This window comes from Thamnophis sirtalis, unplaced genomic scaffold (assembly GCF_051295495.1).
Source record: "Thamnophis sirtalis isolate CommonGarterSnake01/CBP01778 unplaced genomic scaffold, rThaSir2_p1.2 scaffold_3, whole genome shotgun sequence".
NCBI classification, from domain to species: domain Eukaryota; kingdom Metazoa; phylum Chordata; class Lepidosauria; order Squamata; family Natricidae; genus Thamnophis; species Thamnophis sirtalis.
This window is the reverse complement of record NW_028261383.1, coordinates 82,519,007-82,536,732: the sequence shown is the minus strand read 5'-3', so window position 1 is coordinate 82,536,732 and position 17,726 is coordinate 82,519,007. Positions and strand designations below refer to the sequence as shown.

General features: G+C 43.8%; 1 protein-coding gene across 3 annotated transcripts in view; it reads right to left on the bottom strand.

Annotated features, from left to right (window-relative positions):
- Window positions 1-17,721, bottom strand: part of RNF44 (ring finger protein 44) — an 81,253-nt gene extending 63,532 nt beyond the window's left edge. For all 3 annotated transcript variants that reach the window (XM_087709361.1, XM_087709357.1, XM_087709362.1), the window contains exons 1-2: window positions 17,401-17,721; window positions 10,769-10,947 (exon numbers count right to left, since the gene is read on the bottom strand). The gene's annotated coding sequence lies outside the window, so the exon portion shown is untranslated. The remainder of the gene's footprint in view (window positions 1-10,768; window positions 10,948-17,400) is intronic.
- Window positions 17,722-17,726: the final 5 nt, after the last annotated feature.

The following is a 17,726-nucleotide window of genomic DNA, read 5'->3' as shown; positions in this document are numbered from 1 at the left end:
TCTATAATTTCATCTCTGTTAGTGAGAATTAAGTCCAATATGGCTGATCCCCTTGTTCCCTTCTCTACGTTTTGGAAAACAAAGTTGTCTGCTAGGTTTGTTAGGAACCTGTTGGATCTTCCACTTAGTGCAGAGTTTGTCTCCCAGGTGATGTCAGAGTAGTTAAAATCCCCCATTATTATTGTGGTGTGCTTCCTACATAGCCAGCTGACTAGCAAAATGTTCATCTATTTCCTCTGTTTGGTTGGGTGGCCTATAGTATAGACTTATGGCAAAGTCATTTTCTCCCCCTTTAATATTGATCCAAAGGCATTCGAGATAATTTTCATCATTGTTGTGCTCTATTTCTATATAGGGATATAGTTATTTCTTATATATAATGCAACTTCACCTCCTCTTTTATTTGGTCTATTTCTTTTAAATAATTTAAATCCCTCTAGCTGTATTTCATCCTACCAAGTTTCCATAATGGCAACAATATCATATCTGCCCTCATTTACTTGAATTTCTTATTCACCCTGTTTATTCCTCATATTCTGTGCACTGATGTATAGACATTTGACTCCAATTTCATTGACCCTATGTTTACTGTCTACATAATCTGTGTTGTGCCTGACTGCCCCTACTTTCTTGCCACCTGTTTGATTAGTGCACATGATATGGCACTCACTATTAAATGCTTGGATTTGCTTGACAGCAAGGTTGATAACTTTACCTGCACAAACATCTATGTTACATGCACTGATAACCTTATTAATTTTAGATTGCTGGCGACAAAAATGTTCTATATCAATTAATTCTCTGTCCCCGCTGTTCAGTTTAAATGTTTATCCAAAAAAATATGTGAATTTAATGCCAAGTAACTTGGTCCCTTTCTTTGATGGATGCAAACCATCACTTTTGTACAATTTTTCATGGACCAGCTGCAGACAGCATGACTAATAAAACCAAAGCCTTCCCTTTTACACCACTCCTTTAGATAGGATAGCATTTTTTTATTGCTAATGCAATTTAGCATTTATCTAGCCACTACACCCAGAGAACATATATATTTTATATAATACTTCAAAGGCATAATAAAGCCATAAAACATGGCATATGAGTAAATCTACATAGTACACAATTGTTGCCTTTTCATTGTGATAAATGTTTTAAAGGAACATGGTTCCTACTTTCCAAGGACAATATTCTCAGCAACAAATGTGATCTTACAAACAACCAGGCCCTGCACAGGGTGAGCAGTTTTATCTTCAAGATAGTTAATCCTTCCTTTCTGTTGTATCTTGCCTCAGCAGGATGCTGTGGCTTTCATGGTAGTTTCCCCTCTATTTTTGACATTAGATAAGATTTTCTGTAGAAAAATTCCTCCAACACCTCTATGCCTGTTCATGTCTGCTGAGACATTACTGAGGCTTGGCATTATATGAAAAAACATCCTCAAGTGAGAATTACAACCAGCACTACAATTGTTCATGGAGAAATGTAGAATTTACAATGAGGTAAACATACAATAAATCAGGAAAGCATCTTGGTATTCAACTTATTTTGAAGAAAGTGAAGGGAGGTTGATGGAACTGTACATTTTCCACGGTCTTACTTGCTAAGACTAGACCATTATTGTTCTGGACCTCCCATTAAGGGTAGCATTGTCCACTAGACTTAGTTCATAGAGTGTTGGGAAATATGAAGAACTATGGCAGGAGATATGAAGAAATTCAGATGAAAGAAGATAGAAGATTGATGGTATGTGTGGGTGGGGATTGTCTTTTGCTCATGGAGAAATAATCATAATTTCAGCTGACTGTCTTTCGTGCAGCATCCGTGAACACAACCCAATAGTTCACATAAACAGCAACTTTATGTTGCCATTCCTTTAGCTATCCCTTCAGAGCAAGGAAGGGACTTTGGGTATATCTGTCATGGCTGCAGACAATGGGTGGAATCAACTTCATAAAACTATGTTCAATGTGTTATGACTGGTATTTCCTACTCCAAGATGTGGCCGTATGCAAGTCATTTTTTTGATATGCTCAGACCCGTTAAAACGAAACATTATTTATGTTTTATGATTGAAGTGCCGCTTGGAATGGAAAGTCAGGCATTTATAAGAAACTAATCATGATTCAGATCAGGTTGAACTTCTTGGGTGTACAATATATCAAAACGCTTGGAAACTAAACTAGATCCAAGGTGCTATTGAAATCATGTTCGTGATACATATGGTTACATCTGAAAACAACATTTTTCTACATAGTGGTGGAGGCAGCATCCAGGCTGGGTTAACCTTCATCCACTCATCGTGAGGACTGAGTCTGGTAAACTTGTTAAGCCTCGCCCCTGTTGCTAGGCAATCCAGCTTTTCGACTCAGTTCCTCGACTAGGACGGCTGCTTCATCGTCTTTCTCCGGTCTTAAAATCATTGGATTGTTATTTTAACGGGTTTGTGAGTAAGTTGTCAAGAATTGGGCGAGACAGTCACCCCATTATCAGAAGTCCCTCACAGGGACAGTGATTTGGGAAGGGGTCTGAGCCTCTAAGCTCTGTCAGGGCGTGTAGGCTGGAGCTAGGGCTGGAGCGACTGTAACTGCTCCAAACGGCTTTCCTCACCTCAAAATCGACGCAGCTTGCTTTACCTTCGGCTTCAAGTTTCTAACTGCCCTTTTATCCCATTGGAAGTGTTAATTGTTCCCTAGGCTCCCTGCTGAGAACACGCTCCGACGCTCCAGCCCTAGCTTGAGGTGAGGAAAGCCGTTTGGAGCAATTACAGTCGCTCCAGCCTACGCGCCCAGACAGGGCTTAGATGCCACCCTGTCATCTGCCAGATTTGCATCTAGGGCCATGGCTTCCTTGGTGGCGTCCTGCAGGCTCCTGTGGCTTCAGCAGTGGCAGGCTGATGTGCGCCACAAGTGGCGATTGGCTTCTGCTCCATTCAAAGGCAATTCTCTCTTTGGGGATGCCTTGGATCCCTATCTGGTGGAGAATAAGGAGAAGAGGAAGGTCTTCCCTACTGCACCTAAGAAGGGCTTCAATTGTCAGGCTCCTTATCCCAGGCGTTCTTCCTTTTGAGGGCAAGACTTTGGTTCGTCCTTTCGGAACCAGGACTATGGTTCTTCCTTTTGTGGGGCGGACTATGGGAACCAGGGATATAGGCAGCAGGGAGGTTACTCTTCCAGGCAGAGAGCCCTGACCGCTATCAGCGAGGAAAGTCCTCCAGGCATCCCTTTCAGGCAGGAGGGGGATGTTATTACCGCCAAACCTAGCCCCTGGGGGGCCAGTTATTCCCATCGGGGGTAGGTTAGCCCTCTTTGCTGATGTGTGGGACACAACCACCTCCGATGTTTGGGTTAGTTCAACTATTAGAGAAGGGCTTGCCCTTGAGTTCATCTCCAACCCACCTAGGCTCTTCAGGACCTACCCGGTCTCATCCAACCCAGCTCGCAGACGTCTCATTCAGGAGGTGGTCCAACATCTCCTCGACATACGGGCAATACAACCTGTACCGGCGGATGAATGCGGGCTGGGGTTTTATTCAATCCTCTTTGTCATTCCTAAGACTTCGGGGGGCTGAAGAGCCATCCTTGATCTTAAAAAATTAAACAAGTTCATTTGTTATAAACGTTTCAAGATGCATTCTTTGCATACCATTTTGGGTTCCATCAGATATTGATAGACAGAGCCGAATGCAGGGTTTTCTTGTCCCGCAATCGACAGGACTCTCTCAGGGCCTTGGCAGTTCAGGCGTCCAGGGCACGCAGGTGTTCCTTGGCTTCCCTCTCTAAATTGCTGGGGACCATGGTGTCGGCCATTGGGATTGTTCCGTGGGCACATTTGCATTCAAGAGACCTCCAATGGTTCCTCTTGCCTTTTCAGAGGAGGAGACTCTTAAGCTGTTCCTTGGCCAAGGTGCGCATCCCAGCGGAGGTCTCCCATTCCCTCAGGTGGTGGACATCTCAGGCCATCACCAAGGGCCAATTTTTCAAGGACCAGGACTCTTTGACTGTCACGACAGATGCCAGCCTTTTCGGCTGGGGGGGGGGGGGCGGCACCTTCAGGCCCAGGTAGCACAAGGCCAATGGGACCAGGTGGACCGCACCCACAATATCAACTGGCTGGAGTTGAGGGTGGTTCACCTGACTCTCCGCCACTTCCTTCCATCGGTGCCAGGCAAACATGTGCTTGTGTTAATGGACAATGTGTCTGCCAAGACGCATATAAACCGCCAGGGGGGTACCAAATCACACTCCCTCATGAACAAAGCCATGAAGTTGGGACTTTGGTCCAAGAGGAACTTGCTCTCTCTCACCGTGGAGCATATTTTGGGGGTGGCGAATATGCAGGCAGGTTGGCTCAGCCGCGAGGTTCTGGACAATGTTGAATGACACCTACACCCCTCGATTTTCCAGGACATTTTGGACAGATTCGGCATGCCGGTGATCAATCTATTGCCCCCCCCCAACAACACCCAGCTCCCAGGGTTATTCCCTCGGTTCCCAGCACAATGGTTGGCGGGGTTGGACACCTTGGGATGCAGCTGGCTACCTGGCCTTCTATACGCCTTTCCCCCAATGCTTCTTCTTTCCAGAGTAATCCAGAAGATCATTGCGGAGAAGGCCGAGGTCGTGTTGGTCACCCCCACTGGCCACGCAGGACTTGGTTTGCCGACTTGCAAACACTCGGTGGACACTCTAGAGGATCCCTTGGAACAGGATCTCCCTCAGCCAGGGGTCACTGGAACACCTGGACCCTCAATGGTTTCAGTTGACCACTTTGCGCTTGAGCGGAGCATCCTAAGGGGGGACAATTTCTCCTCCAGGGTCATAAAGATGATTCAGGCCACTAGGCGACCATCCACCGACAGAATATACCATGCCCCTTAGAGATCTTTCTGCTCCTGGTGTTCCGGTAAGACATTAGAACCTACTAAGGCCACAATTCCTCACGTCCTTGAGTTTCTGCAGGATGGCTTGGATAAAGGGTTAGCCCTCAACACCGTCCGGAGACAGGTGGCGGCTGTCTCATGTGTTTTGACATGTAGGGGTTCTCCTTCCTTGTCTCAACTGCCTACGGTGCACCGTTTCCTTAAGGGAGCGTCCAATCTCAAGCCTCCTGCAGTGCACAGATATCCTTCCTTGGATTTACCTAAGGTCCTTGAAGCTTTGACTAGAGCTCCATTTGAACTTCTGAGGGATGTTCCTCTCAGGTTCCTGACCTTAAAAGTCTCTTTCCTGGTGGCCATTACCTCTGCTCGGAGGATTTCAGAATTGTAGGCACTTTCAGCCAGGGAGGACTTATGCATTTTCCATCAAGACCCTGTGGTCTTACGACTGGACCCTTCCTTTGTTCCCAAGGTGTGTTCCTGTTTCCATCGAGCTCAGGAGCTCATTTTGCCAAATTTCTGTCCCCATCTGGTTCACCCGTTGGAACACAAGTGGCACAGTTTGGACATAAGGAGGGCTCTCAAGATTTATTTGAAACGCATGTCTGAATTTCGAAAATCTGAGACTCTCTTTGTGTCCTTCCAGCAAGCTTCCTTAGGCAATAAAGTTACCTCTCCTACCATAGGCAGGTGGTTGAGGGCCTGCATTTCATTGGCATACCAGTCCCAACCTTCACAGGTGCCGGGTAGGATTACCGCGCATTCTACACTGAGTGCGGCCACCTCAGCGGCCTGGGTTGCTCAGGCCTCCTTGCAGGAAATTTGCAGGGCTGCAACTTGGGCCACTCCGTCGGCCTTTATCAAGAACTACAAACTGGACTCCTTTGCATCTGCAGATGCGGCCTTTGGCCGCAGGGTGCTACAGTCAGTGGTTAGGGCTGAGACTTCACCGAACCAGTCTTAGACCCTCCCTGGGACAGGTACAGCTTTGGTATGTCCCAGCCTGGATGCTGCCTTCACCACTATGGAGAAAGGGCGTTGGTTCTTACCCGAGACGCCTCTTCTCATAGGGTGGAGGCAGCATCCAGCCCCCCCCTGCACGGAACTGGTTCAAAAAGGGGCCGTTTTTGTCCTTAATTGATTATGCTGTTCATGTGATTGACTTATGTGACTGACCTCTACATTAGAAACCTCAGCAGGAATATTCACGTTGCTGGCCAGATTATATGTACATAATGACTGAGACAGATGATGCACTGGGTCTGGAGTTTTTCTTCGTGGCCTAGCAACAGGGGTGGGGCTTAACAACTTTACCAGACTCAGTCCTCGCGATGAGTGGATGAAGGTTAATCCAGCCTGGATGCTGCCTCCACCCTATGAGAAGAGGCATCTCAGGTAAGAACCAACGCCCTTTCTCATTCTTTCATATTTGGAAAAAGTAGCTTCTTCAGACATTTATTGCACAAACAACTTGTTACTCAGCTGCTTCTAATTAAAATGCCTTAATAATTTATGTGGAAAAAGGAATATTGTCAAATTCAATAACTGTTTTAAGGTGCAGTTAAATAACCATGTTGTCTTTCTTTTGTTTTTTCTAAAGATGCTTTTTAAAAATTCTCCATTAAAATGTCTGGATTGGTATTTCATACTCTTTCCAATTAAGTAATTGATTTTATCATAGATAACATTGCAGTGCCACATACTAATACATAATGGTGTAAACAGAAGAATTGAGAAGTCACATCCACTTTATGTAAAGAAGAGCAGTCCCCAGTGACTACCTAGATATATGCCTAAAGAGGTTTTTAAAAAATATTTTGGCAAAAAACCTTAAAAGTGATTTACCACTCCTCTCTTCTGGACCTTGGACCTTTTCAAAAATATCTTATTCTATTCTATAGTATATCTTTTTTGATGGTCTTCCATCCAAGTATTAATCAGGTCCAATTCCATCAAGATTGCTGGACCCTGCCAAAGGTCCAGCCTTTGCAGGAATGCTAGTAAAAACTTTTCTTTTAAAACTATAGTTGTTAATCACCCTGGTACACATTTAAATACTGTAAGGAAAAAATGATCCCTGTCATCAAAGGAAAGAAATGTTGGATGGCCATGAAAGTCACATTCATAAACTCCTTCCCCATTCAAGTGGAAGATATAAATGGAAGAAAAATGTAAAGAAGAGATTCTTGTGAATACAAGTTTTAATACTGGAACCCTCAGAACAATAGCACATGGAAGCTACATTGTTTTTTAAAAAATAAAATAGATTTGGAGAAAAAGAATATTGAAGGAAAACAATACCCTTTGGAGAATGGACAAAGTACATGATAATGCCAAGGGCATTAATTTTGTTCTGTTACAATTGTTTTACAGAACTTCACAGTCCAAGTACAAATCAACTGTATTTAAAATTAAGAATTCCGAGACCAAGAAGGTCTCAAAATGAGGATGAACCCTTTGTCCCTCTACTTTTTTGAAGGGACCATGGTCAAACCCAGCTCCTCTCTTTGCCTAATCTTTTCAAGTCCAAACTGATCTTCCCTGCCCCCAGACAAAGCTCTGTGCAGTTTCAACTAAGGCAGAAATGGGGAGCTACAGTATGGTGCTTTTATGAGTTGTGGACTTCAACTCCCAAAATTCCTGGCTGGCTCAGGAATTCTGGAAATTGAAGTTCACAACTCATAAAAAAGCCATAGTTCCCCACCCCGATTGAAACCATGGGTGTGCAACGTGTTGGTTTGCCTAGGCCACATTGAATGAAGAGGAATTTTCTTGGGCTATGTATAAAATACATAATATAATGTATATAAATAACAAACTTACTTTTTTATTTTTTTTATACAATCTCATGGGGCTCTTTTACTAGCTCCAGTTCTGGACCTTGGACATACCTGATCTAAATCAAAGATCAGACACCTCCTTTCTCCACTCACAGTATAGCCTATGAGCAGTCCTACGAAGGAAATTGCAATATGGAGATACTGAAAATTCCATTCTAGTCAAGGACCTCATTACCTCAACATTCTATCTCCTTAACAATGGACTCCCCTAGCTCTGCTCCTGAAATGCTTGTTTTGCCTTACAATTAACAATAACCCACACATACAACACATCAGGCACATACATACAATTACTTACAGTCTAAATGGCTTTTAGGGCACCTGAGTATTTACAATTATTGTATCACCAATTAGCAAATGCAGAAAAAAGGAGAAGTCAGAAATCAAAACCATGGGGTTTTTTTTTGTTATCTCTCTTCTCTTTAGATATTTTGATGTTTTTAAATTCCTTTCATTTATCTATTTCCTTTTATATATCTCTTTCTTCTTTTCTGTACCCACTCACTCACACGCACACTAAGTAATAGAGCAGTAGAGATTTTAATCCAGTGGAGACTAATAATAGCCGGGTGTTTTAGATAGCAAGTTTTAGATAGCAACAACATAGAATAATAAACAATTCAAGTTGATTTTAATTGTAATGGGAAAATCTCTCTTGAAAAATACTCTTCCCAGATTGTCATGCATAAACCACTACACCAGGTTTTTTTAGTAATCAAGTCATCCAGTTTTTTCTCTATTTATAAATTGTCTATCCTGCATTTTCACTAAACTAACAACAATCCATCTCCAGGATGTTTTGTTGCCTGTCCTGAAAGCAGTACTTTTTATCTTTATTTCTTATAGACTGGTTAGATAGTCACTTATTCAGTTTCCTTTTATGTACAGACAATGCCTATGAAAGCTTTATATTTCAGACACACTAGGCTCAAAAGCAAACAGCAGCACAACCTAGAATTATTCTTCTCTTTTTCTTGAAAACATTTTATTCCATTAGTCTAAAATGTTTTTATGATGGAACTTTAACTGCATAGTCTAAAAAGTGTTAAATCTTTTCCTGTGTGTTGTTGGAAGATAAACTCTTGTCGAGCATACTGCTGGCCTAGAGACTGCTACAGAAACAATCTCCATTTTTTTAAAAAAATTGTTGGGAGTTTAATGTTGCTAAACCAGTGGTAGGATTCAAAAAATGTTACTACCTGTTCAGTAGGCGTGGCTTAGTGGGTGTGGCGTGCGTGGCTTGGTGGGCGTGGCAGGGGAAGGAAACTGTAAAATCTTCATTCTCTCCCCACTTCAGGGGAAGGTTACTGTAAAATCCCCATTTCTTCCCAATCAGCTGGGACTCGGGAGGCAGAGTATAGATGGAGGCGGGGCCAGTCAGAGGTGGTATTTACTGGTTCTCTGAACTACTCAAAATTTCCACTATTGGTTCTCCAGAACTGGTCAGAACCTGCTGAATACCATCTCTGAGCTAAACCAACACACATTCATAATCCAGTGTACAACAACTGTATGCTGCCAACTTGCTGAAAGATGATGCCAGCCAGCAAAGAGACTAATCAGTATCAGTCAACACATTTCTAGTAGCAAGGCCAGAAACATATTTGTGTGAAAGAAATGTAGTCTATAGAGTATTAGAGCAGAGATGAGAAGCACAAGGTTCGGGGCTCCTCAGTTTGCACAGCACACTGGGGACAGGGCGCTGTGACTCCTGGGCCAGCCCTTCAAAGCAGCAGGCAAAGGAAGTGGTACAGGGGGAGAGCACATTATCTGGCCCACCAGGCAGCTGCCTACCCACCTACTCCATCCCACTGTCTGTCTTGTTTGCCTGCGGCCATTACAGCTCAAATGGAGCCAGTGGCCACGTAGCTGCCCGGCACATCCGGCAGATCGGATCACAGGCCTCCTCTATTGTGTCTCTGCCTTCATCTATTCTTTGGAGGGTCGGCCTGGCAATCTCGAAGCTCAGATTCACTTGTGCTGTGTGGGTTGCAGAATCCCGACTACCTTTTGGGGACAGGGATTCCCATCCTTCCCGTTCACTGGGGCCATCATTGGTAGGGCAGTGGGTGGAAGGCTCATCCCATATGTGTGGTGGAGCTGGAAGATGAGATTGGTCAATGAGGACCGAGCATGCAGGGGCTGTGGCATAGCAGTGTCCAGCTGCATTGCCCTGCCGTGATCCCACCTCTGTCTTTGCTCCTACAGTGGATCAGGCCTGGCACCAGCCCTGATTCCGCCCTCCTCCACCGAAGGCACCTAGATTTTCCCCAGGCCTGCCCGGCCCTCCACAGGCAGCCACTGACGTTGAGTTGGCCACAGTACCCAGTTAATTGTTACCACCCAGCCACGCCCATCCCTGCCACTTCGAGAGTAACCACAATGATGATGCAGCGCTCAATGAAATTGAGTTTAATACCTCTAATCTAGAAGTAGATATGGTCATCAAACAGAAACTTACTATGAATGTTAAACCATGGAGTAAAAATTTATTTCCAACCATTTCTGATATCTGTCCCACATCAATAGTAATGTGACTGTAATAAACCTGTCCATAAGTTTATAAAAGATTTCTTGTTGAAGATCTATAAAGTTTTTCACCAAGAAACTGAACAAGTTTTCTTGACTATATTGGCTTTGTTATAGAAGGCAGTCACAGCAAGTGAGAGTTCCTAGTTGAACCGAGATTATTTCGAAACAACTAGAGAGAGGAAGATGTGGACCTGTCCAATACGACATGTGGGATTGAGAAGAAATATAAGAGCCACTGACTAGACTGGATAATCCAAACATATCTCAGAAGAGGAAGTGAAAAATCACTTCCAATCAAGCTAATATGGACACGAAGTGGTCAAGAATTGAGGCAAAATTTACATTTATTTTAATATGGAATTGAGTGCTGCTATTTTAAGCCACATATGAATTCTTTAAAAACTAGAGGTGTCATCTGTAGTCATGCAGCACAATCAAGCCTCTGAATCCCCTCAAGCCCAAAGGAAGAATGCTGGTTTGCACTGATTATCAACATTAGTTAAAAGAGGAAGCACTGTACCTTCTCCTGAGGTGTGCTGGGCTGCCACAGCTCTCCCCTGGGAATTGTTGCTGGTCAAATGGGACAGGAGGCCACCTATTCACTGCCAGTTCCCATGGTCGCATTGGGGATGTTCACAAGGCAAAAGGTGATGCTGGATCTCACACGCCAAACACAGTTCCTCACTGGTTCTTTGGGATCTGCAAAAAGTGGTGAAACAGCTATTGAACACAAGCTCTGTAATAAAAAGGGTTTTTAAGTGTTAAACCAGAACAACCTCTACAAGAGTTATGCTACAGGGACATCACTGGTAGGCTGAAACACAAGAGCAAGAGGTGAAAAAATTCCTACATATTCAGTGATAGACTAAGATTTTCTTCATATTACCTGGTCTCCATTTAAAAGTTCTCCCTGAATACCTAACTTGTAGTAATATTGACTTGCTTATTCATTTCTATGCCTTTTCTGCTTCCTGTTTTTCATTCTCTTCTACTATTTTTAATTAAATCTAGTTGTGAATCAAATTTTATCTCTTCCTTTCTTTTAAGAAGTTGAGAGCACTCCAACTTAACCCATAGGACAACCAAGACACAAATTAAAAATATAAGACAGCAAATAGGCCAAGAAAGCCTGTGGCTGAGAGATTTAAACTTTGAATATCCAGATCCAACAAAGAATTCATAGATCACATTTGACCATACAATGAAATTAGCAAAGAAAGTCCCACAAATTCTGCAAAATATACCCATTATTAACTCCATCATCTGGATGAAGTATATATTAATAAGCTGCATCCATTTTAAAAACCTAAGAATATACTAACATTTCCTTAAAAACCATTCAAATTAGAATTCAAACATTACAACTGCTAGTAATGAATTCCATAATTTAACCATGCACTGGGTAAAAAGAAACCAATTTAATTCTGTGATTCCTGAATTATCCTGCATTCATTCATTGGATGACCTCAAATTCTGCAACTATGATCAAAAGACTGAGACAGGGTTGCTACAGATTTTCCTGTAGAGGAGACAGTCTTCTTAATAAATTATTTGCCTTTTTTGCATCTTTTCATAATATGTGATGATCAGACCCATACACAATATTCCACCTGTAGTCTCATTTAAGATTTGTGCAAGAACATTACTATATTGGCAGTTTTATTTTCAAATTAATGATTCCACCCATAAAATTTGACCTTTTTTTAAAAAAGTACCTGCATAGAGGACTGATAGTTACCCCAAACTGTTCCTTATAGGTGAAACTTGTATCTTTTATGTCAGCAAGCACCACTTTGCATTTGTTGATCCTGAAGCACATTTGATATTTTGAAGCCCATTCACACAATTAGAAGCAGCCTTTAGGAACTCTTCTCAATCCCTCCCTTTTTTTGGTATCATAGGCAAAGATGATGAGTTCATAATTTAATCCTCCTCTTGAGATATTTTAGACACAAGTTTAAAAAAACAGGTCCAAACATGAAATCCACTTTGCACATCTTGCCAGTATGAGAATTATCTGTAATCTTATTTCCTTTTTTGTAACTAGTTGCCGCTCTATGCGAACACCTATCCTCAGGGGTTTGGGTGATAATTTTTGTTCAACATTGGATTTCTGAACATCCAAGTATGCAGTATCTACTGTATTATAAAACTGGTATGATACTCACCAAAAAAATGATAGAATATTCTTAAGAAAACATCTTGGTAGAAGCCAAGACAATTTTCTGCAAGGCTATGTATTCACCTATTTTTCTATAGTATTTTCAACCATATCCAACAAACGAGATAATAATCTGGAGAGCCAATCTGGCGTAGCGGTTAAGGCAACAGCCTAGACATTGGGAAACTGTGAGTTCTAGTGCCATCTTATTTACAAAGTCAGCTGGGTGACCATGAGCACTCATAGCCTTTCAACCCTAGGAAGGAGGAAGAACAAACTACTTTGAAAAATCTTACCAAAAAATCCACAGGTCTTCTCCAGACAATCACTTGGAGTCAACACTGATTTGAAGGCATACATATAGAGATTATAATCTAACTAGCTCATAATTTCCTTTATTGCTCCTAATTATTTTTTAAAACAAGGACACTTTTCTAGGCCTGAAGAAGAGATGATGAAGCTAAAAGCAATTTGTTCCAAGAACAGATGGTTATGTTAAAGAAAATTTGGCATTTTTTGAATGAAAAATCCAGCAGTTTCAATTTAAATTCCTTAAATGTATATATGTGATGAAGCTTCTGTGATGAAGCTCCCACAACCTCTGAAGGCAAACTGTTCCATTGGTTGACTGTTCTCACTGTCAGACAATTCTCCTTATTTCTACGTTGAATCTCTGCTTGATCACTTTCCACCCATTATTCCTTGTCTGACCTTCACATGCTTTGGAAAATAGGTTGACTCTCTCTTCTCTGTGACAGCCCCTCAAGTATTGGAACAATGCTATGTCTCCCTTGGTCCTTCTCTTCACTAGACTGGCCATGCCCAGTTCCTGTAACTGTTCTTCATGTTTTAGCCTCCAGTCCCCTAATCATCTTTGTTGCTCTTCTCTGCACTTTCTCTATCTCAACATTCTTTTTATAGTGTGGTGACCAAAACTGGATGCAGTATTAGTACCTTACGTGATCTTGATTGAATCTTGTTAATGCAATTTAGGATTGCATTGGCTTTTTTGGTTGCTGCTACGCACTGTTGGCTCATATTTAATTGGTTGTCCACTAAAACTCCAAAATCCTTCTCACAGTTACTGCTATTAAGCATGGTTTCTCCCAATCTATCTATCTATATATATATATTTGGTTTTCCCTGCCTAAAGTGTAAGACTTTACTTTTTTCTACATTAAAGTTCACATATAAATGCAAAAGAAAAGATCTGAACAGGCCCAAGGTACTTTCCCACTTAGAGTGGAATGGCAATCACACTGCCCCTGACTCAAATAATGTTATTATTGGACACTCAGCAGGAGACCTAAACGTTAGGAGAAGGTACTCTTTTCATCTTAACTATCAACTCTGCTGCATATCTACTAGTGGCAAATAAAAACTGTCTGACAACTCACAATGTGTCAATTCATCTAATCATTCCTTGGTTAGCCATTGCTATAAAAGCTTTCCATTTCAAGTGGAGTTAACTGACACAATAAAGCAATTATTTTCACTGATCAGCACTGCTATGTCAACTGGGAAAAATCTTCAGAACAACATAATAGGGTATTATAGTGGAACAGCTTTCTTCAACATGGGACCCTCCAGATACTCTGAGATCCTGATTCTCAAAGGAAAGCTATCTGGGAATTGTGGGAACTGAAATCCAAATACAGATTGGGGAAATCTTCCTGCACCTAAGCCAAGTATCTTCTCAGACATCATCCAAGCCTTTTAGCTGTTCCATTATGTTAAATCTCATGAGTTCTGTGACCTCTAACTGTATAGTGTGGCAATCAGCTAACATATAACATGTTTCCAGGAAAATATGACCTGTCCCGAAACTCCTTGCCACATTTTTCGCGTGGGCAAAAATTTAAGCCCACCCCCCAAAATAAACCCCCTGGGCAACCCCCCTTCCAGCCTGGCAGAGCACCGCTCACCGACTTAGCGGTATCCCGAAGGCGCCAAGCCGCAAGAGCCGAGAGGGGGAAAGGCGCTCACGTTGCTTGCTGCCTTTGGGATAGGTTGGGGAGAGGAATTCTGCCTCGCCAGAGGGGGGAGTTGCCAGGTGGCTGCTCCGTTGCGAGCGGGCTCCCAAAGAGCTGGGAACAGCCTCAGGGGCGAAGCAGCCATGAGGTGACGACGCTCATGAGCAGCCGCCCGGCAAATCCCTTCTCCAGCCGGGCAAAGCACCATTCACTGAGCTAGGGAGTATCACTAAGGTGCCAAGCCACATGGCACTCTGCCCACCCCCCAGTTTCCACGACTTGGCTCATTTTAGGATACCCCCTAGGTCAGTGCATGGAACTCTGCCTGGCTGGAGAGGGGGGTTACGCGAGCGCCTGTTCCACCCCAGCAAGCATGCCTCCCAGCCTCACCAAGCCCTTGCGCAGCTCTCCCAGGGCACCGCCGCCACACTTTGAGCATAACTTCCAAATTCCAAAACTCGGCTGCCGAGTATTCCAGCATTGGCCGCTCTAGGAGTGCTCTCTATGGTGGGCTGGCTGCTAGAAGACTCTCTGTCCGGAAGGCTCTCTGTCCGGCAGCCAGGCCACCATAGGGAGCACTCCTAGAGCGGCCAATGATGGAAGACTCGGCAGCCGAGTTTTGGAGTTTGGAAGCTATGCTTGGAGCGTGGCGGCCGCAGGTGGCGGCAGGCAGTGGTGGTGCCCTGGGAGAGCTGTGCAAGGGCTTGGTGAGGCTGGGAGGCATGCTTGCTGGGGCGGAACAGGCGCTCACGCAACCCCCCTTCTCCAGCTGGGCAGAGCTCCATGCACTGACCTAGGGGGTATCCCGAATGTGCCAAGCCGCAGGAGCTGGGGGGTGGACAGAACCCCACGTGGTTTGGCACCTTAGGGACACCCCCTAGGTCAGTGAATGGTGCTCTGCCTGGCTGAAGAAGGGATTTGCCAGGCGACTGTTCGTGAGCGTGGTGACCTCATGACTGTTTCGCCCCTGAGGCTGTGCCCGGCTCTTTGGGAGCCCGCTTGTTAGGGAGCAGCCACCCAGCAACCCCAAAACAATAAGCCCTCCCTGATAATAAGCCCAAGGCCATATTTCGTCGGACAAAAGAAAATAAGACCCTGTCGTATTTTCAGGGAAACATGGTATAATGAATATTCAGACCTCACCAGACATGACACAGAAAATAATATTGTGCTTCCTATAAAACACTAGTTTTAAAAGGAAAAATGTACCAAATCATCATGGTAGTACAGATACTGGGGAAATCTCAAGAGTGTGCCAGCCCCATCTCTCCACATTAAGTTTACTTTGTCATTGCACCTCATACAACGAAATTAAATGCCATCTTTAGTGTACATCATATATAAGAAAACAATAAAAAATAAAACAAAACACATCCTTCACATTGTACACAATTGAGTTGAAAACCCGATACTGCATTAATATTGCAGTATTTCACATTTTTAATTGCAGTATTATCACATTAATATTGCACATTTCTTGTGAAGTATGTCACTACCACATGCTTCAAATTTCAACATTTAACTTTCCAAGTTAAACAGAGAAACAAGACAGGAAGGAAGAAAAAGGGGTCCCAAGATATAACAAGATATGCAAAATCCAAGACAGACGAATTCATTTAGGAGCTATATTTTCTGACTGGTAGATCAATCAGAAATTATTGGTAGACCAATTACTATGTCAGAAAATGAAATAGCAATTTTGATTTCTACTCATATTCTCCTTTAATTATTTTAGAATAATAGCCCCAGCGCCAACAACTCTTCAAAGCAATATTAAGATTTTTCTCCTTTTGTAGAAATTTCCCATTTTATTTGCTCCCATTTCTAAAACCAAACTTAATAACCAATAATTTTGCTTACACTTCCTGTGTTCTCTCCTCCATTTCAATTCAAACCATTCAGTTCTGTATCCATTTGGAGAAACCAAGGAAGGAAAATGTTTCGCTCTCATGGAAAAAGCTGCAAAATATTTCCAGTATTTCCGGGTAATAAGAGAGGTTCGCAAACTTTGGGAGAATCAAAAAGGAGACTGGCTCTGTTCAAGAGTTGGCTCTCATAGAACTGGCATCTTGAAATAAAACACCCATAAGGTTGCATCTGCCACATGCAGGCTCCATCATTTGGAATACGCCTCCCACAATTCCCCCCTCCCCATGTCATACTATCAGGACTTCATGAAGTTCAAGTCATAGGCATCTAGAGAGAAGCAGCAGCAAAGGAAAAGCGCTAGCAGTTTAGAGAAACTTGTGACAGGAAACCACCATGGCCATAAACGCTCAAAAAGCTGCTCTGTACAAGAGGAAAAAGGAGGCAAGCTATTTTCAACCATGACCACCCCCACCTCAAGAGCTTCCACTCTGTTCCTGTTGCCTCCACATGTCCTTTGCATTCACAAGTCACCTTCAGAAAATTGTTTCACAACACAAACCAGCGACTCAGAACCCCCCAGTCTCGAAATGTCATTGCCCGTCAATCACAAACGGAATAAATCCCGCACTTTGATTGACACAGCTGCTCTGCGTTTGCTGCAAAACGCCGGACCTGATTTCGGTCTGGCAGTGGCGGTTCATCTTCACCCGGGGGTCGCCCGCAATTTCCTTTCCCATCCCACTCTGCTCTAAGAGAAGAAGGCGGTATTCTGGCGATTTCTCTCGGCTTTTTGCTCTCAAAGGTCAGGCGAGGGGATCCAAGGGGATGCAGGTGCAAACGACAATCGAGGAGGAGGAGGAGGAGGAAGTGCCCCGAACTGCATTTTTGTTGTTGGGAAGCCGCAGTTTGCAGTGCCCGCCCATTTGACCCAGCAGCATCACTCATATAACTATCTTTAGCAGAAACCGAACACCACCCAGATTACATTTTTTTAAACGCGGTTTTAATTATGGCTTAAAAGAGCTTTAATCATCCGGAGGACCGTTTAAGCTCCCCAGTCCAAGCGGCGCGCCCCTCCCTCCCCGTGCATCTCCACCTCGCAGCTGTGGATGCATACAAGAAAAGCCCTCTTCACCCCGATCTGCCTACCTGCCTGCTGGCTCCCCTTCTCTGGGTGCAGCTGCACCCCACATAAGCCGTCCTTTCTGCCGTGGTTCCTGGGCGCCGGCTCCGAGCCCCGTGCCCGCGCCCCCCACGGCTGTTTCCGGTCGCTTCTTTGTTTTCCTTCGCGCTTGCAGAGAGCTGCAGCCTCCTCAGAGTTGCCCCCAGAGCCGGGGAGGTCCAAGAAGGCGCCGGCGACCCCGGGTCTCTGGTCCTTTAAGAGCTGCCTGCGCCGCCGGGGTGTAACAAACGGCGCATTTTATTCACAACATTCGGACCTCAGCGCGCGCGCCCGAGCCTGGCTGGGGCCAAAT